Genomic DNA, 27140 nt, shown 5'->3' with positions numbered 1-27140 from the left:
GCTTTTGGTTTTCTGTGACATTCCCTGCTAATCAGTTACTTCATCATTCTTAGTGAGAGTGGTCATCTCAGGAAGAGAGTCTTTTGTAATTTCTGGGCATTTATTGTAGGGATGTTGAATTCCTTAGGACACAGGCTTTTATCTTTTTACCATGTTCCTCTTACTATATTAAATAAATACCACTATTCTTTCATTGTGTGTTAGAACTCCAACCTCCTGGATCTTCCTGCACTTGCTTGCACAAATTAGAACTACCCCCCCCCCCCCCCGCCCCCAACAAAACAGAACAAAGCAAAACCCAAAGCCAACAACTCACCAAACAAATCCCCAATTCTACCTGTTTGTGTAGGGGAAATTGTGCAGGGTGGGAACTCACCTTCATCTGGAATCACTTAGTATATTACTATGCAAAATCAACTTAAAATTTTTCCAGGTTTTGAAAATTCTCTTTTAAAACATCATTGCTACTCATTGGTGAAACAGAATTCTAGAAAATGGAAGGTTTTGTAAACCAGCGTCTTTGTATTTTAAAACATATTTAAAGGGGCAGCTAGATGGTGCAGTGGATAGAGCATTAGCCCTGGAGTCAGGAGGACCTGAGTTCAAATTTGGCCTTAGACACTTGACACTTAATAGCTGTGTGACCCTGGGCAAGTCACTTAACCCCAATCACCTAGCCAAAACAAAACAAATTTAAATAAATGTGCCTCTGTAATTAGAATGTGCTTTATTGATTGGTCTTTGTTTGATGTCTGATTATGTCAGTTCCCTACTCAAAACCTTCCTTTACTGGCTCCCTATTGCCTGCTGAATCAAGTCCAAACTTCGTAGCTTAGCATTCAAGGCCTGGCTTCAGCCAGCCTTTCTGAACTTGTCTCCTGTGACTCTTCTTCATGTGCCGTATATATGCATCAGCCAAACAGGTCTAGAAAAACTAATTTTTTTTTTATTTGTTTACAGAGCTTCTTTCTATCTTTCGTTCTCCCCCATTCCTTTGCTGGCCAGTCTGTTCCAATTGAAATCTTATAGCCTTTAAGAACCAGCTCAAATGTGAAATAGCAAGGAGATCAGTGTCACTGATTTGAAAAGTATGTAGTGGTGTTTAATTGCTATCATATGGTTTGCCTTATTAAGGGGTGGGGGAGGTATGGAGAGGATTTGGAACTCAAAATTAAAAAAAAAAAAGGTTAAAGCATTTTTTACATGTAACTGGGAAATATTTAATAAAATAACTAAAAGATATATTTTTAAAAAAGTATGTGGTGGGCAGTAAAGTATAAGAAAGGTCAGGGGCAGGGCAATGAAGGACATTGAACACCAAATAGGATTTTGTATTTGATCCTGGAGGTGATAGAGAGCCACTGGAATTTATTGAGTATGGAGTGACATGGTCAGACCTGTGCATTAGGAGAATCACTTTGGTGACCGAATGGACAGTGGATTGGAGTGGAGAGAGGCTTGTGGCAGGGAGAACGACCAGCTGGCTGTTGCAGTAGTCTAAGTGATGAGGGTGCTCCAGGGTGGTAGCCGTATAAGAGGGGAAAAGGGGTCATTTTCAAGAGATGTTGCTAAGATGAAAGTTGAGAGGTCTTAGCAAGAGATTGAATATGGGGGGTGGGGGGGATGAGAGATAGTGAGGGGGAGGAGTCAAGGGTGACACTAGGTTGTAAGCCTGAGAGATTAGAAGGATGGTAGTATCCTCAATAGTACTAAGGGAACGTAGGAGGAGGGTGGAGGGTTTTGGGGAAAGATGAGTTCAATTTTGCACATGTTGAATTTAAGATGTCTACTGGACATCCAGTTAAAAATGTCTGAAGGGCAGTTAGAGATGAGAAACTGGAGGTCAGCAGAGATGTTGGGGCAGGAAGGGTAGATTTGAAAATCGTTAGCATAAAGATAATTAAATCCATGGGAACCGATAAGAGTGAAGAGAGTATAGTACAGTGGGAGAAGAGAAGAGGGCCTAGGACGGCGTCTCATGGGATATCCATAAGTAGTAGGCATGACCTTGATAAAGATCCAGCAAAGGAGACTGAGAAGGATTGGTCAGATAGGTTGGTGAATCAAGAAAGAGTGGTGTTCAAAAACCTAGAGAGAAGAGAGTGTTGGCAATGTCAAAAGCTGCAGAGAGGTCAAGAAGAATGAAGATTGAGAAAAGACCATTCCTCAACTGTCCTGATTAAGTAGGAGTTTGTGGTACCATTGTCTAAACTAGTAGGTGTTTCATGTACCAGTGAACCAAGAGCTTGGGCATCAAAGTGAGCAGACAAATTTCTCCTTTCTAATTCTTAGACAGTTTTATTTTATTATTGTTGATTTTTTCCTAATAAAAGTTGTCATGAGGGTTTCATTTTGTCTTCTTACAGTCACATCTTGATGAACTGTATTATTATGGGGGAAAGCAATCCAAAACATTGGATTATCAAAATATCTTTGATTTTTGGCATTGGAATCAATATCTTACATTTGAATATAGGTGGGTCTAATAACAAGATGAGCAGTCAGGGAGTTGTCTAGTTTTTCCTTCTGCCTTCTTGTTCAGGATGCTTGCCTGTTTCCCATATTTTGATGGGAGATAACCTGATGTCTCATACCGATGTGCCGGACAAGTAGAAGATAGATGAGCTGCTGGAGGTCGTATTTGTTACGTTGATCCTCACCCTCTTCCCTCATTCCTCTCTGTCTGAATTAGGGAAGGTTATTTATTATTTGGCTTAAAAGAGTGATCAGTTCTATGTATTATAGGGAAGTAAATATTTTAAAAAGATAGAAATTGATACAATTTTCTAACCTAGTCTGCTTTTTTACATTTGAACTTAAAAATAGTAGAGGAGAATTGGTTCATGCTTCAGATAAAGTTTGGACTAGGTGACTTCCATACTTTCCAATTCAGATTCTGTGCCTAACTTTCTATGTGCAAGCTACAGGAAGGTAGAGTTCAGCTAAATAAAAAGAGTTTTCTAATGATTAGAGCTGTCTAAAAATGGAATACGCTTGCCTCAAGGAGGTAGCGAATTATCTATCATTGAAGGAATTCAAGGAAAAACTTCATGGTTGTCTGTAATGTTGTAAAGAGCTTTCCTGCTTCAGGAGGGGATGTAGAATTCAGTTCAATTTGGCTAGCATTTTTTGAGTGCCTACTGTGTGCCAAGTATTGAGGAAACAGAGTAAAAATTTTGTTCCTGTCAGTGATTTCTGAGGGCCGTTCCATTTCTGAGATGTCTTTGGTTTCTGAGCCTGGTGCTTAAAGCTCTTTCAAAATATGACTCTATTCTGCCCTTCTGGTCTTACTTCACACTCCTTACCTTCCTTACCCTATGTGCCAAGCAGAATGGACAAAGTTCTTGGATCTTCCTTGACAAGTTAGCATGGTGTCTTGTGCATAATAGGCTCTTAATAGCAACTTTTTGGAGGAAAACCTTGATATATAATCGAATGAGTTACTCAGAGAACTGGTTTATCAGTAGGCCTATCTTGGAAGATCCTTTAGGTGCACTGTGGACTGGGCCTTGTTGTTTGTCCTTCCTTCTTGAGGAGTTCCAATGACATCAGGAAGGTGATGTCATGACTTGTGAGTGAATTGGATTTAAGCGAGGCAGGGTTGTGAAGAGTCATCAGCCTCACTATCTCCTCCAGAGCCATCTGGGTCCAGTGGCAAGACACAGATCAGGATGACTGGAGATGGTCCAGGATGTAGTGGGGGACCTTGGCCTTTTCTAGCTAAGGTCTGTCCCAGGTCTCAGTTTATCTGAGGCACTTCCCAGTCAGTGATTAAGGCTAGTTAAAAAATGAGGTAAAAAATAGTCTCTTTTACCTAGTCAAAAAAAAAAATCAATCTGGGAGGGGAAGATCCTCAGGGTTTCTGGCCAAAATAGAAAAAATTGCTGTTTATAGTCATTCTGAGCCATCAAATCCAAACAATGACCAAGTGAGACTTGGGCTGGGGTCTGGGACCTGTTGTTGGCCAATTAGTGAGAGCCAGAGTGATTTGGATTTAAGTCATGGTCCTTAAAAAAGATAGCTAGCCTGTAAACTCCAAGATATCTAGTGAGGTTTTAGCAAGCAAAATTTATATTCCTTTGGGTAGAGCATCCACAGGTAAGGTTATGGTTTCCTTTGTGGACAGAGGGAAAGGAGAGAGAGGAAGGAGAGGGCTGGGCCTAGAACTGAATAAGAGAAAGAGAACAGTATGGATTACTTTTGGGAAATCTTTTAATTTAACTACAAGATTCTCCCTCAAACAAAGACCTGCCTTTTTAATACCCAATAGTCTTCTGGTAGATAAGAGACAATCTTCATAGTGGATAAAATTCTGGGGTTGTATTTGGGAAGACTTTGGTTAGACATCCCACTTCAGATGCTTACTACTTATGTGATTTTGGAAAAACTATTTAACCTTTGTGTACCTCAGGCAGTTCCTTTTGATCTACTCTCAAACTCAGATTCAGTCTAAGAAAAACGACAGAATTAAGTTGTATGCCTGTTTTATTTCTCTCAAGCTGGCAGCATGCATGTGGAGCTGTAGTCGGAGCTGAGCTTGCTTTGGGGTTAGGCTGCATAGATCGTCAAGATAGAAAGAAACTGCAAAGCTGGGTGGAAATGCCCATGTTGTGGCCCAATCAGGTATTGCTACTGTAGGTTTGATTTTTTTCACAGTGTCGGGGCCCCGTCAGGCATTGGGTTAAGTTTCTCTTTGCCAGGGAAAGGCCATTTCACGGAGATCGTGAAATGCTGACGTGGAACAAGGAAGAGGGTCAGGCTGAAAAGTCCCCAGGGTCCTGGAACTAGGATGCTTGTGTTAGTTCTATCCATTAGAGCTTATATGAACTGGCTTAAGTCAGTTCTGTGGTCGCTGGCACAGCAGAGGGATTTCCCGGTTTAACAAGCAAACACTGCAAAGGATCTTTGGTATGTCAGGCTTAAAGGATGCTTTGTCTGCCTCCTGATTGGCTAATTCTGATTCCCAGGTCAGTCTGGCCTCCTTTGGGTAGTAAGGGAACTCAAACAAATCAAAGTGGTTAGTAAAGTCATTAACCATTCCATTTCCATGCTACCAAGGCATAAACTATTCTTATTTGTCTTGGTGGAGGGAGGTCCAATTTTGGGAGTTTTTCTTGAGAGTTCATAGATCCACACAGATTTGTGAATTTTTCCAATGATGCTAGGTAGCTGTGAATCAAATTTTTGAGCCATCAGAGTCTTACTAGAAGTCATCAGAATCTTACTAGGAGTCTACCAAGGAATCAAAATTGGAGGAAATGGATAGACAAATGCAGGGTATAAATAAACTGCAACATATTACCATTGACAAAGTGCACTCTAAAATTGGTGTAAAAGATAACAATGATATATCTATCTATATCTGTATCTGTCTATCTGAGACTAGACAAGGAAGTGGTCTGTGTAGCCAGGGATAGGGGTAAATAGCTCATATGTTGAATTGGTATCCTTGTTATGTTTTTATTTAAACACGCCTTAGAAGTCTCCCTGCTCATTGCATGAACCACCCTCTGTGATGGATTTATGGGAGGACATTAACAGGATGGGAGGCTCTTTCACAGATAACACTCAGGAGGCACTGGAGTTTCTGGACTCCAGCCTCTAGCAGGTTCACTCTTGATCTGGTCAGACAAGAAGGACAGGAAGACAGCTTCAGAAGGGTTAATACTCTTACTTTAGTCTAGTCTTCTCGGAAGGGTTGCTGATAATGGGAGCACCAGCTCTTACAGCATTCCCTAATCACCCTTCTCACAGGGGCAGGTGAGAAGGGGTGGCAACTACCCCTATGTCTCAGTGGGATCAGTTGAGACAGGCACAGCTTGTGCACTCCTGTAAATCCCCTCAAGCCTTGATGGGGGCTGGTCAAGGCACACACAGATTCCCCTATGGGTTCCCTGTGGATTCCCCTACTCACTGACTAGTGTCTAGGGCAACAGACGAAGAAGGCATCTTGCCAACATTAAGCTCGCAGGTTAACTTTAGCACTATCATCATTGTGTGCAAGTGTAATGAATATCACATCACCCCATATCTCATGGCACAACCTCAGTAGGACTACCTATCACTGTGATTCTAGGAATTACTATCTAGGATCCTTGGGGCTATTCTGGGAGTTATTATCTAGTACCTGGAAACTAGACATTGCCGTGGCCGTGGATCCTGAGAAACTGAACTCTAAAAAGGATAACAAAATCCTCCTTACATACAGAGGCATTGTGATTTTCACTGTTGTAGAAAGTACCCACCTCACTGAGATTATAGATCCATTTAAATTTTGAAGTATATAAAAGGTTTAAATCACCAAGTTTTTATTTGGGGAGTTTGGTGAAGAGAGTAAAGCAAAATACTGTCTTATTCCTGGAGTTTGGATTTGACCGTAATTTTTGTAGGAATCCACAAAGAAAAAAATCATACACTTAAGCCGAGTAGCTGTGTTTTGTATTTGCCCTAAGTTGATAATTGTTTGAGAACTTTAAAAAATACCTTGCTACTTTACTGAGTCAGTTACTGAATGAAAAAGATGGACTAATTAGTTGCATGGAAGAGGTCTGGTATGAACTAGTGGGAAGCAGTGAAGTAAGACACAATAACTAATTTTGTTTTTTGAATTCCTGTCTGTGCTTAGGTGTCTGCACAGGCTGTGTATAGGGGTTCTTAATCCTTCTCGTGTCATGGACTCCTTTGGTACACTGGTGAAGTCTTTGGACCCCTTAGAATAATACATTAAACAAAATTCAGAGGACTACAAGGGAAACTGAATGTATTGCAACATGGTTACCAGAATATTAAAAAAAACCCTATTTCGTGGACCCCAGGTTATGAATCCCTGTTGTATATGGCCTTGAAGCAGGGCTTCACACCTTTTTCTGTCAATGTACCCTTTGGCTTTTAGTGAATCTTCCTCTATACCCTATTATATTTGAAAGTAAATAAAATCTAGAGGGACATAAGCACACAAGAATTAAAATAGGATTCGGATAGAGACTGGACCTGTGATTATTATGGGAAACTCCCTGGTAAGGAAACTCCTAGTGCTGCTTGGCACTTTCTTTGATATGTATGGTCTTCTAGAGGTAACTTAACTGTGGGGTTAAGTGATTTTCTAATATGTTTTAGAGGTAAGACTTGAACTTGAATACTTGATTTTGAGGCTAAGTTTCATTTTCCATAAGGAAAGCTATTTAGTACAAAATATTATTATTTACCAAGTCTTCCCTATGCCCGCACACAAATAGCTTGACAAGCTTCTCCTACTTTCTAGTTTTATCCCAGATTGGGAACCCCTGATCTATAGTGATGATCTTAGCTATGTCTATATATATCTCAATAGTAATAGTATTATGGAATAGAGTAGGTTCTTTCCCTTCTTCCCAGTCTCCCACCCCCAAGTGATTAATGTTGAGTGTTTTGGGGAAACTTATTTTCAGAGCTTAGTCTTTAACAATATGAACCGGCTTGTTGAGATGGGATCAGTTTTCTCTTCAAACATTGGCAAGGATTGGGTTTCTCAGCATGCATAGTCTTTAACAACTCTTGTTACAGACCCTCTTCTGGTTTTTTTTTTTCTTAGCACAGGATATTATAAGAGATTATGTGCAGCCTGGGTGGTGGGTATTTGGAAACGTGATGCTTTTTCACATGAAATAGAAGCTAGAGAAAAGACTATTTGTTTTGGAGTAAAGAATATTTCCTTATGTAAAGTTATAAAAAATTTTTCTAAGTGTGCTTGCATCTCTTTTCATACTTTATCCTCACAATAGTCTTGTTATTATTTTCCTTATTTACTAATGAAGAAACTGAGCTTTAGGCACATTGTGATTGCCCAGAACTAACCGATGGCTGAGTCAGCAATTGTAACCCAGGGTTCCTGCCTCCTAAGTTCATTATTTTTCCACTAGACTAGATCAGTGTTTCCTAACTTTTGTACCTGTTGAGGGCTGTGTAATTTATCGTAACAGGTCCTCAAATCCACATAGGCACCAGACAGTGCCATTTTGATCTGTACTTCACTAAAATATGTGACATGCATAATGGTTTGTGTATTGATGATTTTATATTTTTGGTGCTTCATTTATGCCTAATAGGAAAAAAAATTAATCTTCACACAAAACACCTAACTGACCTTTTGGCTACATGATCATTCTGGATTCCCAGACCTGTTTGATAAAGGTGTAAAATGCTGGATTCCACTTCCCACAGAAGATGTTTGCGAAGGAGAATTTTCTGCACTTGTTGCATTGAAACTGGATGCCAAAACAAACTGTGTGTAGGACCAGATTGATTTAAAGTTGAAACTTGGAAGTCTAATTGAAGTGATGAAAGTTTCAACCTTAAATCAATCTATAGCTCAAGAAGCATATGTTCTACTGGGGAGTCGGATACAATACAAATGCAGATAAGTATATTCACCAAATTATACAAAGCACTAACAAATGGGAGAATCAGGAAATCATGTATTTTTCATCTTTAAAATAAGGAAATTGGATTAGATGGCTTCTAAGGTCCCTTCCAGATATAAATTTGCATTGCTTTTCTGTCTCAATATGTAGCCAGGCACCATTAGGTTGGTGATCTTCTACATCCTGCCCCTTACCTGTTACTGGTTTATCCTGGATTCTTTGCTCTGGGAGCTCCTGTCTCCTCAATAGGGGAGCTAGGCTTCCAGTGCTTCGGTTCCTTCCAGCCCCTTAAGATTCCTGAGGAACAGTTCTGTTTTTTGGCTTTAGTCTAATGGGGCACTTCTAATGGGAGGACAAAGTGGAAGGTGCTCCAAGTACAAGCATGAATCAGGTATAGAAAGTCAGTTTTATCTTCACACAGAAAAGAGAATGCTAAGTAATAAACAATCCTAGAAAGACAACAGTCAGCTGAGTGGTTAACATATAAGTCTTGTTGTGACATTTGTAGCCAGACTGCTTATAAGCTTTTTTACATTTCTCTAACACTGAGTACAACTTACTCAAAGAGTGGGTGCCTCTGTCTTTTTCTCTCTCTGTGAATGACTCATTCCTTCTTGACCAGTCTGCCTCTTAACACTGTTTCTGCCACAACTGTACCAGTAGCTAATGATGCTGATGCTTGGGGAAGATGTTAGCTCTCTTTCAAAATCTTACAAGGAGTCCTTGCACCAAAGGAAAGAAGACAAAAAACAAGAAGTAGACCCATCCTAAATAACCTAAAAGGTCATGAATGAATGACTTTTGGCTTGTTATAGGGAAAGCTTTCCCTCCCACCAGCCCTCTGGAGTTCAAGGCCAGAATGATGGAGAGATCTGAGCAGAAGAAAGTGGCCCTCTGGTATCTCTATGGAATCCTGCCTTAGCAGGACCATACCCTGTCTCCTGTGCCACTTAGCTGCATTATCATTATTGGCATCCAGTCCAGTCCCCTCCTTTTATAGATGAGACTGAGACATTTAAGTGATTTGCCTGAAGTCACTTAATACAGTTATCCCTTCCACATCACAGGAGTTAGGGCTATAGTGCCCGGCAGTCTGGAAAACCTGCATAAAATTTTTTGGGCTTCCCTTCCTACAAGAGAAGTCTGAATTTTTTCTTTTTTTTATGGGGTGGTTATAGTACCTTATTGTAAAATTTGGGTTGATATTATACATTTCTGAGTTTCTAAACTTTTTCTGTGTCATCTCTGCTGGCCTTTGCATGTTGTCTGCAGTTTCTGCAAAACTCCCCCCAAATTCCCATTTAATTTCTTATACCAACCCGAAATATGTTGAAACTGTAATAGGGAAAGTCGTGATGTGGTAGCATAGCTCTGATTCAAACCCAGGTTCTTAGATTCCAAATGCTGTGCCCACTGTACTGTGCTGCCTTGATCCTGTGATTCTGTGTAGGTGATATGTTTTAAAGCTGTCCTTTAAAGGGAAAATAGGGTTGCCAAGAGGGGAGAGTGCCTTTCAGACATTGGGAGCAGCCTATGCAAATATATGAAGGTGGGAGATAGAAGGTTGTAGGGAATGGAGATTAGGCTAGTTTAACTGGAATGGAGAGTTGAGTGAAGAGGAATAATATGAAATAAGATAGGAAAGGTATGTGGAAGCCCTATTTTAGAAGACTTTTAGATGCCAGGCTGAGGCCTTTGTATTTTAAGAGATAATACTAAGCCACTAAAAAAAATTTTTTTTTGAATAGGGAAAACTTTTGTAAAATATGGTTCTGAATGTTTTTCTTTGAAGTTTACCTCCAGATCTTAAAAAAAGTGAAGCAGTTAACAGTGAGACAGGCCTGCCTTGTCTTTCTGCTGAAGCAGTAAAGTAAGTCAAGATGTTTAATATCCTATGTTGTCTGAGCTCATTCATAAGCTGTCCTTGAAATCAGTGTAGAATGGAATGTATGTTGTGTGTAGATAGGTGTTTGTGTGGATGAAAGATGACAAAAGAGGAAGATGGCAAACGTTGGAGGGGCTGTGGGGAAAGCAGGTACAGTAGTGCATTGTTGGTGCATCTGTGAATCAGTATAGCTATTCTGGAAAGCAATTTGAAAATTAACCATTCTCTGTATACCCAGCTATGCCACTGCCAAACTTGAAAGAGATCGAAGAAAGAGGAAAAATATTTGTATGTACAGAAATTTTGATAGTAGCTCTTTTTAATGGTAGCCACCAATTGGGAAACTAAGGGAGTATCTTCCTATTTAGAAATGGCTAAACAAATGGTGGCATATGAATTTAATGGAAGTGTTATTATGCTATAAGAAATGATGAAATGGGTAATTTCAGAGGAAACTGAGAAGACCTTTATGAACTGATGCAGAGTAAATTGAGCAGAACTTGAACAGTGTATATGCAATGGTAACATTACAGAGAAAAAAACTTCAAAAAAAATTTTAGAGCACTGATCAACACGTAAACCATGAGTCCAAATGAAGATGAAACCTACTACTCACTTCCTGATAGAGGTGATGGAATTAAAATAGAGAAAGAGGCATATTTTCAGGCATGGCAAATACGTGAATTGATTTTGCTGAACTGTGTAAATGTCTATTGAGAAATTTGTTTTTTATTTTTTTGAATAATAGTTTATTTTTCCCCAATTACATGTAAAAAACAATTTTTAACATTTTAAAAAGTTTTGAGTTCCAAATTTTCACCCTCCCTCTCTCACTTCCCTGGGACAGTAAGTAATTTTATAAACATCATAATATGCAGTCATGCAAAACATATTACCATATTAGTCATGTTGTGAAAGAAGACACAGACACAAAGAAAACCACAAAAAAAGTGAAAAATAGCATGCTTTGATCAGCATTCAGACTCCATCAGTTCTTTCTCTGGAGGTGAATAGCATTTTTCATCTTGGAAAATTCATCTTTGGAATTGTCTTGCATCATTGTATTATTGAGAGTAGCTAAGTCATTTAAGTTGATCATCCTGCAAGTATTGCTGTTACTGTATACAATGTTCGTGTAAGTCTTTCCAGGTTTTTCTGAAATTATCCTGCTTATTATTTCCTATTGCACAATAGTATTCCATTATAATTGGTATATTAAGAAATTTAAAAAGATGTACATTGGTGGTGGGACAGATGATTTTAAAAAAAACACTTGTTACCTGAAAAATAAAAAAAGATACATAATGATCACAGCAATATAAATAAAGTCAATGTGGAGAGTGAGAAAATGATTGTTAATAATCAATGATTTGGGAGGATCCAGAGTTCCCCTCTTTTAATAAAGTCCTGACTTTAAAAATTCAGTCTTTTTTTTGAAGGACATTGCTGATAATGATTTTGGACTAACTTTCTTGTTCAGACCCCATGGATAGCTATTGTGTTCTAATCTGGTTTGGGTGGGGCATAAATTCTTTGAATTTATTTTAATTTAACTATTTATTATTAGTTATTTAATTTAAGAATTAAATGACATAAAGTTCAGATCCAGCCCCATTGTAATATTTATTCTCTCATTGATTGTTAGCCAATCAGGGTTGATTGCCACCCCAGAACACTCCTCTTCCAAAAGAATATATAAAGCCTGAGCTCTATGCCATGGTGGTCTTTGGTCTAAGAGAAAGACAGCCAGATGACCATCCTTTTCTTAAAATGCTGGCATTATTTAATAAAGTGATTAAATTACCCAGAAATTATGTCTCCTGAGCCTTTTTAATCACCAAAAGAGGCTATAAAACTTGTAAGGAGTTTTGTTTGAGTATTTGTTAGGAAGTATTTGTGATATTAAGACAATATTTTAATAAATTTTAAAAAATAAAATGAAGGTGTACCACACATTTAAAAAAAAAGTTAAAGTTTAGTGACTTTTGAAGTATAATTTTAAATTGTTTTACAGAATAGCTGGGGCAGTTTACAGTTCCAATTATTCAGGAGTTTTATAACACCATGTTAGAAAAATCTGTGCATGTGTGATGTTGAGGTTAAAAGTTAATATTAATACTAATAGTGACATCTGGTGGTTCCTTCATAATTCTGGTAATATTAAACTCAATTTTTACCTAGAAGTTGTTGTAGGAAATTCCAGTAAAGAATTGTGTGAATTAGTAATTTCTAAGCATTTAAAATACTTGTATCACTCAGATTCTGAAAAGCAGATGGCATATCTAAAACTTATATTTCCTGACTATGTTTTTGTTTTTATCCTTACCTGTAGTGAGCAGTTCCCTTTATCAGTGTTCATTTTGTATTTTTAATTTCCTTAGAATTGCATCTGTAAGAAATCTGAATTAATATAGTACTAAATGTTAAAAAAAGGTTTGGGCATGAAAAATAGGGAAAAACAAGCATGTTAGGAAAATGGATTTTGTATTTTTGTCTCCCAAAGATAAATATAGAAAATCTTGATGTTTCTGCTTAAAGATAGTACTTGTGGGAAGTTCAAATGATGACTCTTAACTGGTCTTTTTGATTCTATCATTTATATATTAAATATTTACTGAGTATCTTATTCAGTATGTACATAGTACTGTGTAATATAGTTCATTCTCCTTCTAGCTCTCAGAAAAGATAAGATGAGTGATTGAAAGTTGGTAGTTAATGTTTCTGGGATGTTGGGAGTAGAGGAAAATAACGATTGTTTTGCAAGTAGGAGAAATATTCCCAGGATGAATTCTTGTCTGTAGCAGACCCAGGACTAGGGCTTACCATGATTAAGGATCTCACCTAGTGCTCTGCCTCTCCTTTATTTTTAAGATCCAGGTATATACTAGTGATTTTATTAAAGTACGGAAGTCTACCAGGAAACTCTCTTTTATTGGTTCAGAGCTGCAACTGTTGTGCAGTTTCACCGTATAATTGCCTGAAGTTGGTTCTTTATCCACTAGGTATAATGGCAAGCAAAGTGGGACTTTTTGTTTTGCTCTTTTTCCTTTTGGAGTTCTAGTTCTCAGCACTAAGGTAATCAAGTGCCTTTGATTGAGACTTGCCTTTGTTTGAATCCAGAGTCTTTGATTAATCAAGAGTCTTTGATGACCTGTTTAAGTCACAAGAAAGCCTAAGTCACATAAGTTCCAGTCACATAGTTGTGACGCCCTCTGTGGGCTGACCCTGAAGAGGTGTATATATGCTCTGAGGTTAGCATTTTGCTTTGGGGGCTTACTCATTGGAAGAGTGTTTGTGGGATTTGGCTAGACAAGACTCTGGGTCCCTGTTAAGGAGGCTACCCCCCCACCCTCCTCTTGCCCCCAGCTTTGAAAACCTAGATGTTGGTGCTTCTCTCTCTCTCTCTCTCTCTCTCTCTCTCTCTCTAGTAACTGTGTATGTATTACTATGGACAGATGGTTAGAAGCCCTGTCTGCTGATTTGTGTTATTTGCTCTGTTTATATAATTAATGCTTGTAATTTCTCTTTGTGTTTTCTCTGAAGTTCAGTGCTGACTTTTCCCCCTGAACTAAGTGAATGATATATGTATGTTTAATTAAAGTGAGATTGTAAACCCATTAAAGTTGCTTTCCTTAGAAAGAAAAGCAGATCGAAGAACCTGTGCTACCAGCCCTCCTGTGTGCTGGTGTTATTGGTCTTACACCCCACGGGAGCTGCAGGCAGCATTGTTGTTACACTAGGCCACATTGATGTTTCTGTTTTAAGGTGATACATAAGAAAAGAGAGGAGAGAATAAGACAATTGTGAGACCAGAGAGACTAGCTGACAGCTTGGGAAATATGAAGAAAATAATGATTTCATATAATAGGCACACATATGCCAATAGAGAAGGCCTCATTTTCCTGTAATGCCATGGGTGTAAGGAGGCAGAATTTTCTGAGAGAAAACAATACTGAGTTTGGAGTCAGAAAGACCATGGTTCTCATCCTGCTTCTTTCTTACTCACTTCCTTGAGTGACTTTGGACAAGTCACCCAACTTCCCTAGCCCTCAGTTTCATGATCTGTAAAATGAGGGCCTGTACTCGATAGCTAGCCTTAGATTCTTTATGACATGCATCTATGACACATGCATGCACACAAATACACAGATACACTAGTGAGCTCTATATGTTGTCTGTTCAGTTGACTGCAATCTGGACAATGGATAGTTTTCATAACTTTTTTTTTCCCATGTGTTTAGTTAGGTCATCTGAATGACTATGGATCTCATTTAGAGGCTTTGCATTGTTGTGGGGCATGATGTGATCAGCACAATGTTATTTACAAACAAGCATGTCAGAAGTCCCTTCCCATCTAATAGGGAATCACATGAAAGCCTGTTCCCATCTTCGCATCTAATATTATCATTCAGGATAGTCTTGATATTGTGGAGGTGGTTCTCAAGAAACATTTATACAAATGAAACAGCCTCTATATTCCGCCCCCCCTTCCCCAATTTACCCTCCACACAATTGCTAAAGTGATATTCCTAAATCTAAGGTCTGACTGTTGTTTCAGTGGCTCCCTATCACTTTGAGCATTTAAAGACCTTTATAATTGGTTCTTATTTGTATTTTCTTGTTGAGTTAACCTTACTCCTGGAAACCCTTTTCCTTAGCCAAACTAGCTTACTTGTTCCCCACAGATAACTTCACATTTCTTATCTTTGTCCTCTTGAATAGGCCTTCTAGCACATCTGGAATGCTTTCCTTTACCTGTTTGAATATATAATTTAGCCTTTCTAGAATAAACTCATTAAATACCTGTGTCATTGAGGTCTTTACCAAACTTCCCAGTTGTTAGTGCTCTTCCCAGTTTGTATTCACTTTTTATGTATTTTGTGTTTACTTAAATGTGTTGTATTGTTCTCCTTGCATTCCTATCCTTATTCCCTAGGAATGATATTGCTTAGTTGGGTCTCTTGCCAAACTTTCTCTAAACTGTGTTTTTCCTCTATTGCTATTTTATAAAGCAGTAGTGATAGTAATCTTTTGTCATTCTTCAAAGAGTTTTATGTATCTATTTATATTTTAAGCTGGTTTTGACCTTGGTTACCATAGCTTTCCACTTGGTAGGTAAGTAAAATACTTGCAAATTATGACTAATCTGCCTTTTTTGACAAATTCGTCTTTCTGTTTTGGTAATTGACTTATAAAATTTTTATAAACAGTGATGTTATTTCTTCTTCCCATTTCCCATTTTTGACCTCAGTAATGAACAATACATCAGATTGGAGTTTTAATTTCAAGCCATATATTTTTCTTCTAGTTTTGGATTCATTGGATCTTTGTTCTAATAAGTCCGTGGTCTTGACTGTACAGAGAAATATGAAATAATTCATTAAAAGGAATATTTGTTAGAGTACAATTAATTTTTCAAAAAATACTTTTTGGCGATCTTTTAGTTTAGGGCCTTCTGATCTTTCTCTTAAAGAAAACTTTTGTGATATATAAATGTGGGACTTCTGTATGGTCTAGAAACTCTTTGGCCCCTCTGCTGTCTTACTCCTATACTGTATTTTCCTTAATGCTTTTCACCATCTTTACCTGTTCAACTTTGGCTTTGAAGTCACTGAAGTCAATATATATGTTCATTTAATTTGGAGGTTCTTGTAAAGTTGTTTATGAAAATTTTCAATTTCATATTATGCAACAGATAGTTATGCATAAATTGTGATTATTTTTGTGGTGTCTTGGTAGAAGTACTTACTATGAACAATGTAATATGAGTTAACCCAGTGCTATATGAAATGTTTATTGTTGCCAGTTTTTCCAGTTTGTTTGACTCTTTCAAGAGAGCCTTTGAGCCATTCCTTTAGCTACAAGATTTATTTATAGCTAGAATATCAAGATTACAATGATTCTATTCCCCACTAGTATGTGTGCTTTTTGGTCATTGGACAAGGATGTCCCATTAGGATTTTTTTTTTTGACTATTAAGAACCAAAGTGATTTTTATTCCATAAATTAACCCATTTATTGTTGGACTACGGCCTACAGATATTTGATAGGAAGATTTTACTGATCTTTCATTTCCTTCAGTCTTCTGATGCCAGATTTGACTGTGACTGCAGAGGTAATATTGTAGGTCCATATACCACCAGCTACTGTTTTCATATAGGATCCACAATGACAGATACCCACAGCCCATCTCTTCATTTTGGTCTTGCCACAGAAGGAGCAGGTATACTTGGCATGCTGGCTAATTTCAGTTTTCTTCACCATTTTTCTGAGGGATGCATTCATAAAATGTGTTCCATATTTACCAACAATTCCAACCTTCTTGGTATGTTTACCATGTTGCCAGTTGCAGGACTGGCACTTGGAGAGGCCCCATTAGGATTTTCAGTAAGTAAGTTTATAGATGTTCTAAAAAACATTGTGTGATTATTAGTGCTCCTTGCTTCTGCCTCTCTACCATTATCCCTGCAGAGATGAAAGAAGATTGAACAGAACTGAGAATCATTCTGCATTTTTCTTTGTTTCATGGTCCACCTACTTATCATGAGCTTCTCCATACTTAGCTAGTTTGTTTTTTGGACAACAGGCATGTTCTGTGTCTGGGATCATGCTAGAAGCCTTTTCAGACTATTAGAACTTGTAAGAGTTTGTGCTTTGCCAGCATCCCTTCAAAAACTTAGGGTCTCCTCTTAGCTGTATTGAGGCATCAGTAGGACTTTGTGAAGGACACACAGATTATAATCATAAAGATAATGTATTAGTGTATCCAGAGCCGATAGGCTCTACGTAAATGAAAATAGACATGCATTAGAACTTACGATCTAGGACTGAAATTCAGATGATGCTGAAGTTACTGTGACCTCTTAAATGCCAGTATAAAGGTTGTTTCTTCCTTCTCATCTTCCTGGACTTATCCAAAATATTTGGTTCTGTGAATCACCACTTACTGCTCCACATCTTACCTCAGTTTGGTTTCTAGGACATGATCACTGCCTGATTTTTGTCCTATCTCTTTTGCTGCTTCAAAAGTGACTGAGGTTTATCATCACTCTATTTCCTATAAAAATTCTACAGAAAACTTGTCCCATGTTTCTGCCATATCAATATGGGAATCTATTAATGTAGCAATTATTTGCTATAATCTGTTAACATTAGGGAGATTTTGTTACCTCTTGCCTACTCATAGAAAATGTAAAACTAGGGCAGAGAGTAAATGCTTTCCACCCTAGGATTAGCGTGCAGCCGTATTTATTAGCACCTCTCTTCTAGGACTGTAAGCTGGAAGGGATCCTAAAAGTAATCAAGTTCACTTCTGCCTACTTTCCTCCATTTTACAGATGAAGAAACTGAGTCCTGTAGAAATTGTGACTTGCCCAAAGTTATATAGTTAGTAACAGAACCCTGGCCCTCTGACTCCAAACCCCATGTTTTTGTTTTTTCTTTCATTATACAGTGCTGCATATTTTTCATTTGTTCTTAATCAACAAAAATTTATTAATTGCCTACTTGTGCCAGGCTAAGCTTGTTTTTTGTTGACCTTCTAAGATTTGGGATTTTGCTTTTATATCTGAACCTACGGTACCTCTCTGTCCCTACTTCCTAGACCGGGGTAAGGAAGCTGCAGCCTTGAGGCCACACATGGCCCTCTTGGTCCTCAAGTGTGTCCCTTTGACTAAATTCAAGCTTAACAGAACAAATCCTCTTAATGAAAGGATTTGTTCTATAAAACTTAGACTCGGTCAAAAGGCCTCACCCAAGGACCTAGAAGGCCACATGTGGCCTTGAGGATGCAGGTTCCTCACCTGTGTCACTCTGTTTTCTGGCTAGGATATCATTTCCACTCTATGTTAACCAAATTACCTGACTTCAAGTCATTCCCAGCTTAATCTGACAGCTTTCTCCTACATAAGCGTCCTGTCCTCTCTTGAGTTGGCTATTGCTGTTCATACACATCTCATTGTGATAACTTCCATGGATGATAAAAATACCTTGGGGCTTAGTCTTTGGTCTTATTGTTTCTAAATATACACGAGAACACCAAGCATGGATTCAATTACCATTAATACTGTAGAAAAGAAACAGCAAATTTATCAGTTATAGTTCTGCTTTTACTTGTCAGTGCTAATCTTTGGTGAATTTATGTTGCTTTTATTAGACACAGCTGGTGTTTTGGAAAGAGCACTGAACATGGAGTTAGAAAATAGTTGGTTCAAATCCTGACTCCCGACATCAGTTATGTGACACTGGGTAAGTTACATTACCTCTGTGAGGTTCAGTATCCTCATTTATATAATGAGGATAATACTTGCCCAAGTGCCTTTCAGGGTTGCTGTGGGGAAAGTACTTTATATACGTGAATAGTTAGTAGTTCTTATTGCCAGTTAATAAGAGTTTTTATCTGTTTTTGGTTTTTATCTGTCTAGGATAAACTAGGGAACCAACCTAGTAAGGCCTGTCTCCTCCTGCCATGTCCCTAAGTATGGAATCTATCTCTGATTAACAAATTATCTTTTGTAGTAGCTCTAGAATTGGTACCATAATTTGTTAACTGATTTTTCCTGTTATTTGTTAGCTATTTGTGACATTCAAAGATGTTATCCTCTACATCAACTTCTCTTCCTTAATTAAGTTCTGTATGGCATAATTAATGCCAAAACCATTTTAGATTCTCTATCCGCAGTTCTTCCTTAACACTGTGAAAAGAGAGTTTTCTGTCTATTTTTATTTTGTGAATGTAGCTTATATGGCCTTGTTCCAGTCTATTGGACAGAGCTAACCATTCCTCTGGTGTGTTAAGAATGAAAATTTAGAATAATTTTCACCTGTGGTGTGCTTTAACTCCAGTAATCTAATCCACTGCCAAGTTCTGCCTTCTTTATTTGTTTCTTCCTTTTTATCTTTTAGTGCTAGAAGTAGTTTGATGAGGAGATTGCAGGAAGAGCTGTTTTTGGTCCTGGAGTAAGGTTGTGACTGTAGTGATGAAGTTGAAGGGAAAGAGCCAGAAGATTTGAACGGAAAAGCAGCAGGATTTGGCAGTAGACAAAAGGATGTTGTTTTGCAGCATTAGGAAAGAAAAGCTTGCTCTTTAAACCAAGAATGATTGTGCTGAATTGTGACTCCTTGGTATTCATGGAAAGTTGTTATGTCCTGTGGTGAACACAGGTGTTGATTATGGGTTCAGTCACCTAGGATAATAGATCCTGTCTAGATCTAGAAGAGCTCTCAGAGGTGATCCACTCCAACACTTTCTTTTTATAGATGAGAAAACTGAGACTCAGGAGGTTAGCTCAAGCTAACACTGGGGAGTAAGTATCAAATGCTGGATTTGAACTAAGGTTCAAATTTACAGCTTTTTCCACTGGGCTGCACTGAATTAATTGGTGGCAAATCACTTTAACCTGATGGAACAAAATGATACCTAAAATTTTCCAGGATTTTAAAGAGTGTGTGTGTGTGTGTGTGTGTGTAAATAATAAATAAATAAAGTATATAAAGTATATATTCAATAAACAAAACAAATTTCTTATTAATTCAGGGGATGAGTAGTTTACATTTTTTGGTCTAGTTCTAAAATGCATATATGATTTTTTTTTAACCCTCGGAAACAATAACTTACAAAATTTATGTGAAGGTATACATTTTCCCCAAATTCATCTTGGAAAATTACAACTTTTCTTGGAATATTTCTTATGCTTTTTTTGCAGTTATTTACATATGGACCTCCTAAAACCCTAGCTTCTGTTACATGGAATAGTTTAATTTGGCTGCAAATATTAAAACTTAATGTTTCTGACATTGACTAAATCAAGTAATTACAGATTTCTGAAGCAAGCAGATTACATCCAGAGCAGGAGAGAGACTCTGAAGTCCTTGCTTCAGTGAGGCTGGGTGTGTCCTTGCACACCAGGGAGGAGAATGGATGAGTTTGTTCTGTTTCTGGTTTTGTTTTTTTTTTTTTAGCCTAGCTGATTTCATCTGATATTCCTAGGATGAAACAGCAGCAAATGCTTGGTGTCTTTTTATTCTATAAATTTGGTAAGCTTGTAAAATGAGGTGTGGCATTCCTAAATTTATGACTCATTGTGAGGTTGGTAAAGGATATGTCTTGAAAATGTAGTACCTGTAATATTAAAATGCATAATATTTAAAGGCACAGTTTACCTAGTAAATTGCTATTATAAGCCAGAAAAACTAGCAAGTTACTACAAATGAATCATGAGTGAACTCATTGTTTTCCTGGGTAATTTTAGAATATACTATAGTTTACATGGAGTTTTCTTGTTAGGAAATAACAAAGCCCCAGTAGTCATATTAACTGATTATTGCAGTGACCTATTTCCAGTTATTTGTTCCCTCTCTGCTCTATGAGAGGCCGTGGTGTAGTGGATAGAGAGCTTTCCTGGAAGCCAGGATGATCTGGCTTCAAGACCTGTTTGTGATATATCTATGGGATGTTGTGCAGAGTCACTTAAAACCTCAGTGTTGTGAGAATTCTAAGACAATAAATTGCAGAGGAGGTGTTGATATGCCTTGGCAGAGGGAATTTTCTCTTATGGAAATTTCTTTTATCAAGGAAACCTAAGAATTATCCAGATTTGACAGCTGTGCCTTTTTAAAAAAGCACTTTATCATTTATTGATGTGTTTTGTAAATTTTGCATAAGGTATTAGGTTATTGTATTTTGTATACTTATCACATAAATACCTTTAACCAAAGAAAACAAAGCCTTAGAGATCAGACCATTGTAATTAGCTTAGTACAAAGAGATGACTTCTAATTCTTCAGAACCATCAAAAAAATTTGTTTATAACATAAGTAGAAATTGTGTGTGTCCAGTTTGTATGTCTAAAAGGGAAGAAAAATTTAAAAATAATTACTTCTTGCAGAAGGAGAGTTTGGAGGCTTTGAAATAAAGCTCATCTGTTTTGAATTAGCAAAAAAAAAATCATTTTTATGACTGCTAGCAATTTTCTTTTGCCTTAAGATTGTACTAGATCCTTTTCCTCGGTGTGATTCTGTCCTGAGTGGAGCCCCTCTGGAGCCAGAGCCATTCTGTCCGTCTGCCTCTCCACACTAATTTGCTTTTCTCCGTATCACTGCTCTGCTTTCCTCAGTATTGCTGCTGAAATGCAGGACTCAACGGAAATGGATATGAGCCCCCTCCAGCCCCAGAATTTCCGCTTTGGTTGTGAACCAAAGGCTGACAAAGATTATAATTTTAAGGTAGATAATGATAAAAATGAGCACCAGTTGTCATTGAGGACTGTGAGTTTAGGGGCTGGTGCAAAGGATGAATTGCATATTGTTGAAGTGGAGGCTCTGAACTATGAAGGCAATCCAATTAAAGTAACACTGGCATCTTTGAAAATGTCTGTGTAGCCTACAATTTCTCTAAGTGGCTTTGAGATTGCACCACCAGTAGTTTTGTGGTTGAAATGTGATTTGGGGCCTGTACATGTGAGCGGCCAGCACCTAGTAGCACTGGAGGAAGATGCAGAATCAGATGATGAAGAGGAAGGTGATATGAAACTCTTAAATATGTCCGGCAAACGATCTGCTCCTGGAATTGGTAGCAAGGTTCCACAGAAAAAGGTAGAACTATCTGAAGACGAAGATGACGACTTTGAAGCTGAGGAAAGTGAAGAAAAGACCCCTCCAGTGAAGAAATCTGTTCGTGATGCTGCAGCAAAAAATGCACAAAAATCAAACCAGAATGGAAAAGATTCAAAGCCGTCCACACCAAAATCAAAAGGTCAGGAATCCCAAAGGACCCACTTCTGTAGAGGATATTAAAGCAAAAATGTAGGCAAGCATTGAAAAGGGTGGTTCCCTTCCAAAAGTGGAAGGCAAATTCATCAGCTGTGTAAAGAGTTGCTTTTGGATGTCTGATCAGGAGGCTATTCGAGATCTCTGGCTGTGGAGGAAATCTCTTTAAGAAAATAAGTTTGAACAGTTTGTTAAAATTTTCCATTTTATTTCTGTAACAGTTTATATCTGGCTGTCCTTTTTATAATACAGAGTGAGAACTTTCCCTACCGTGTCTGATAAATGTCATCCTGATTACTTTGCCAAGAATGTGTGTCCAAAACGCCTGTTTAGTTTTCAAAGATGGAACTCCACCCTTTGTTTCATTTAAGTATGTATGGAATGTTATGATAGGGCATAGTAGTAGTGGTGGTCAGACAAATGGAAATGGTGGGGAGACAAAGTATGCATGTGAAATAAATTCAGTATTTTAATAAAAAAAAAGAATGTACTAGATCTTTGTTGATATTTTAATAATTGAATGGAAACATTTTGTAACAAGAATTATGCTTTAAAATTCACTTTTGGATATTAAAGTTTTATTTAAATTTAGTAAAATTAATATTAAGAAAGTGCATTTCCAATTTCCTACCAGTTTAATATTGATTTGAAACATGAAAGGATGTACATATGGATTCTGTCAAAACAAGATGATGATCAGAGATGTAAGATCAGAGATTTTCAGGCTCCAAGGGACTTTTGGGATCTAGTCCAGTCACCATAATTTATAGAGACCTGAAGTAGTTAAATAACTTGCCTAAGGTCCACCAGGGAACTTGAACCCAGGCCTTACTGATTAGAAAGTCAGCTTGCTTATGCTCCAATACTCTACTTTTTCTTTTTTTTTTTTGCTGAAATTAGAATCATGTTATTTTTTAAAAATAATTTTTATTGATATATTTTGTTTTTACATTACCTAAATTTCCCTCTTTATTCCTCCCCCTCTCAGAGAGCCATAATATGGAATCATATATTCTTAAAATTAGAAGAGACCTTAGGGTCACCTTGGCCAACTCCTCCTCAATGTCAATTTTTTTTCATTCAGCACCAATAAATAGTCATCTGCTTGAATACCTTTAGTTGTAGAGAGCTCGCAAAATAGCCCTCATCATTTCTGGATAGATTTGTTTGTTAGAAAGTCCTTGTATATTTTGAGGTTGAATGTGCCTCTTTGTAGCTTTCAAACCTTGGTTTTAAAGAAGTTTGTCTTCTTAAGGGAAGGAGATATTCTGCTAGAGGAGGGGTTCTTAGCTTAGGGTCCCTGGACCATGAACTTGGATGAGAAAAAAAATACATCTTCATTTTCACTACTCTGTAGCTGAAATTTAGTATTTCTTTCAATTATTTAAAAACCTAACTCTGAGTAGATATCCATAGACTTTACCAAATTGCCAAAGGTGTCCATGACACAAAAAGAGGTTAAGGACACTTGATATAAATGGACAGATGCCTGGATAAACTAGATAGCTGAACTTTGTAGGGGAGAAGATATTTCTCAAAATATTGTCTTAACAACCCACCTAGCAGCTTTGATGGGGGCATAAGATCCCTCCCCTGCTGCCGGGACCCAGGGGGCTGCCGGGAAAGCACAGGTTCTTTTTATCTGCTTAAACAAGGAAAGCACAGTGAGGGGGTTGACCAGCTTACTTTAATCCAGCATTCAGTTAGCATACAGACAACAGTCATTTAGTTCGGGGGGGAAAACGCCAGCATTCAGTTAGCATTCAGTTAGTTCAGGGGAGCATACAGACAAGCATCAAGAGACAGACCAAATACAGATTCATTGACTTACTTCAGGGTTAAAAACCAGCACCCTGAGGTTCAAAACATTCATTTAGTTTGGGGGAAAAACAAACCAGCACCGCGAACCTCAAAACCAAAATACAAACAAATTACAAATATCAACAGACAGACCCAACACAATTCATAGTTACCAACATCTGGGCTCGGCCCGAGAGCAAGGGCTGGCCCAGAGTCACACTTGCTTGCTGCTGCTTCCCACACCAACCGGAAGAGGAAAGAGAGAGCTTCAAGCTGTCCTCTCCCCTCTTATAGAGTTTTTGACATCATCAAGCACCGCCTGAATCCTGTATATCCTATCAGGATATACAGTAATAACTAGAAATGCTAGCAATAGGAATAAAAGAAGAAAAAGAAATTGAAGGAATCAGAATGGGCAAAGAATTAAAACTTTCTCTTTTTGCAGGTGATATGATGATATACTTGGGAAAATCTTAAAAGATTCAACTAAAAAGTTAGTGGACACAATTTTAACAAAGTAGCAGGTTATAAAATAAACCCACATAAATCATCACCATTTCTTTATTTCACTAACACATCTATATATCACCTTTCAAGAAGAGATAGTAAGAGATACTCAATTTAAAATAGCTGCAAGCAACCACAGGCACTCTTTTTTGCCCTTGAACTGTGACCAGGGTCCCAGCTCCCCTGTGGCTGCAAGTTGTTGTGTGCTAGTGCTCCTTCTTACCCTGAAACTGCCACCCAGGTGTGTGACCTAGATCCATGTTATGTTACATTTCCCAGAGTCCTGCCCCTGGCGCCAACAAAAGGATCCCTTTAATTTTCTTCTCACCAGTTATCTGACCCTTTCTTACTGTCTGTGGGCTGAGAGGTCCAGAAATGGCCACTGCCACCACTGATTCAGTTGCCCCTGATGGTTTGCTGGTGTGTAGCCTGTGATGGCCTGTACTCCACTCTCACTCCATTTCTGTATATCTTTCCTCCTGACCTTCTAAGTTGTCTTGGGATGAAAAATTGTTTCACCTTGTCCTTTTGTGAGTTCTGCTGTTGCACATTTCATTTTGAGGCATTATTTAAAGTTGTTTGGAGGGGTTTTAGAAAGGGCTCAAGTGAGTCCCTGCCTTTTCTCTACCATCTTGGCTATGCCCCCGTATCAAATATATAAAGAACTTTGTCAGATTTTTAAGGATATGAGTCATTCTCCAAGTGATAAATGGTCAAAGGATATGAACAGGCTGTTTTTCGATGAAGAAATCAAAACTATGTATTGTCATAGGAAAAAATACTCTAAGAGAAACGCAAATCAAAACAACTTTGAGATATCTTACATCTATCAGATTGTTTAAAATGATAGAAGGGGAAAACGACTAATGTTGGAGGGGATGTGGAAAAATTGGGACACCAATTTACTGTTAGATTTGTGAACTCATCCAACTATTTGGAGAACAGTCTGGAATTAGGCCCAATGAGGTATAAAACTGTATATACCCTTTGACTTAGCAATTAGGTCTGTTTCCCAAGGTGATTAGGGAAAAAGGAAAAGAATTTATGTGTTTATGAAATATTTATAGCAGCTCTCTTTGTGGTGGCAGAAAACTGGAAATTGATGGTTATACTTGCCAGTTGAGGACTAGCTAAACAAATTGTGGCATATGATTGTGATGGAGTACTTTTGTGCTATAAGAAATGATGAGTTGGTTGATTTTAGAAAAACATTGAAAGACTCATGAAATAATGAAGACTAAAATGAGCAGAACCAAGAGAAGCTGTACATAGTTACAGCGATAATGTTCTAAGAACAACTTTGAATCACTAAATCACTTTGAGTATTATAAATACTCAAATCAACAACAAAGAGTCTATGAAGGAAGATGCTATCCACATCTAGAGAAAGAACTGATAAATAGAAGGATGTATTGTATTGTTTTACACACAGACACACACACCCACATGCTAGCCTTCTCCAGGGTAGGGTGGAGAGGGAGAGAGGGGGAGAAAAGTACACCAGTGAGAATAAAAGAAAACTTAGAAGGAAGCACAAAAAAGCATGGTAGCTTTATAAATGATGTGTAGTATTTATTACATAGCTTATTAAAAAAAGTAAACTGTGAAATGGAAATTCATGATTTTATATTGAATCTTTTTTTACGTTGTACTGTGTACATGGAAATATTCTTTTTTTTCTTTTTGTAATTTAGTTCAAAATGAAATAAAAAATAAAAGGAAAAGAGACTCCCTGAGTACCTGGAAGCTCTGATTTGAGTGACAGGTGCTAGAATGGTGAAGAAATAGGTTAAATTGAAGAACTGAGGAGGAGAGAGACCTGAGAAGGGAATGGAAAAGTCTGCTCTGAGGGAAACCACAGTAGGAGACTCAGATGATAAGAAAGCTTCAGTTCCTAGTTGTTGATTGGTGCCCTTTATTTTCATCTACAATAGGAGAAAGGTGAAACCATCCTAGGTACTTGTTGCCCTCTTGTGTACTACTCCAGCAAGAGAGAAAAAAGTAGAAAGAGGCAGTAGAGGATTTGGAGCCGATTTACTGATGGATTGATTTAACGATGTCTGATTGGACAGACGAAGAATCCTGATTAATGAAGAGGTGGCTGGGCTTGTCTGCTTGTTGAACTTTGCCATTCTCTGGTTTAAGGGAATAACTAACCTATGCAATAGCATAACACTTCCTCAGTGCCCTTCTAGTGGGGATTAGGAGTTAAAAGAGTTTGTCAGGTCTTCACTTGTTAGAGTCCAAAAGAATTTGCCCAGCAAGGATGTGAGGATTAGAAAGAGATTAGTTCGAAGAGGAACAGCTTTGTGGTATTGGTGTTTGCAGAATGGACCAATGATATCAAGGCCTGTGAGTTAGCCCAAGCAGCTGGGTTTTCTTTAGCATGTACGTCCCTTCCAGGTATTTGTGAGTATGTGCCCACTCTCTTCACAGTTACTTAGTGCATTGGTAGGAGAATGTGAACTAGGTTTATGTGTGGACTATGATGTATTGATTATTCCTGAATTTGCTTTATATCGAGTACCTGTGGTGCATTTATTATTATTGCTTTTCCTTTATTGTTATGTAAATGGTTACATTTCGGATCTAATGGTGTCATCATGGTGAGTAGCTGGTTACACACAACTGGAAGTACACCATTGCTCAAGTGCTCAAGATGTGTAGTGTTGAATGTAGGAGTATATTCTTTAATACCAGGGCTCCCCTGGGATTCTGAGTGAGTTTAAATTGTAACCACAGAGTGGTAGTTCTCTAGGAATCTAGACCTGCCAGTGTGAGGA

General features: G+C 37.9%; 1 protein-coding gene and 1 pseudogene across 1 annotated transcript in view; both read left to right on the top strand.

Moving 5' to 3' along the window:
* Window positions 1–27140, top strand: part of TTC39B (tetratricopeptide repeat domain 39B) — a 145480-nt gene that overhangs the window by 6069 nt on the left and 112271 nt on the right. The gene's annotated exons all lie outside the window — the stretch shown is intronic.
* LOC118830942 lies at window positions 21412–22247 on the top strand (annotated as a pseudogene).

Source organism: Trichosurus vulpecula, chromosome 9 (assembly GCF_011100635.1).
Source record: "Trichosurus vulpecula isolate mTriVul1 chromosome 9, mTriVul1.pri, whole genome shotgun sequence".
NCBI lineage: Eukaryota > Metazoa > Chordata > Mammalia > Diprotodontia > Phalangeridae > Trichosurus > Trichosurus vulpecula.
The sequence above is the reverse complement of the archived record's forward strand: the minus strand, read 5'-3'. Positions and strand labels throughout refer to the sequence as shown.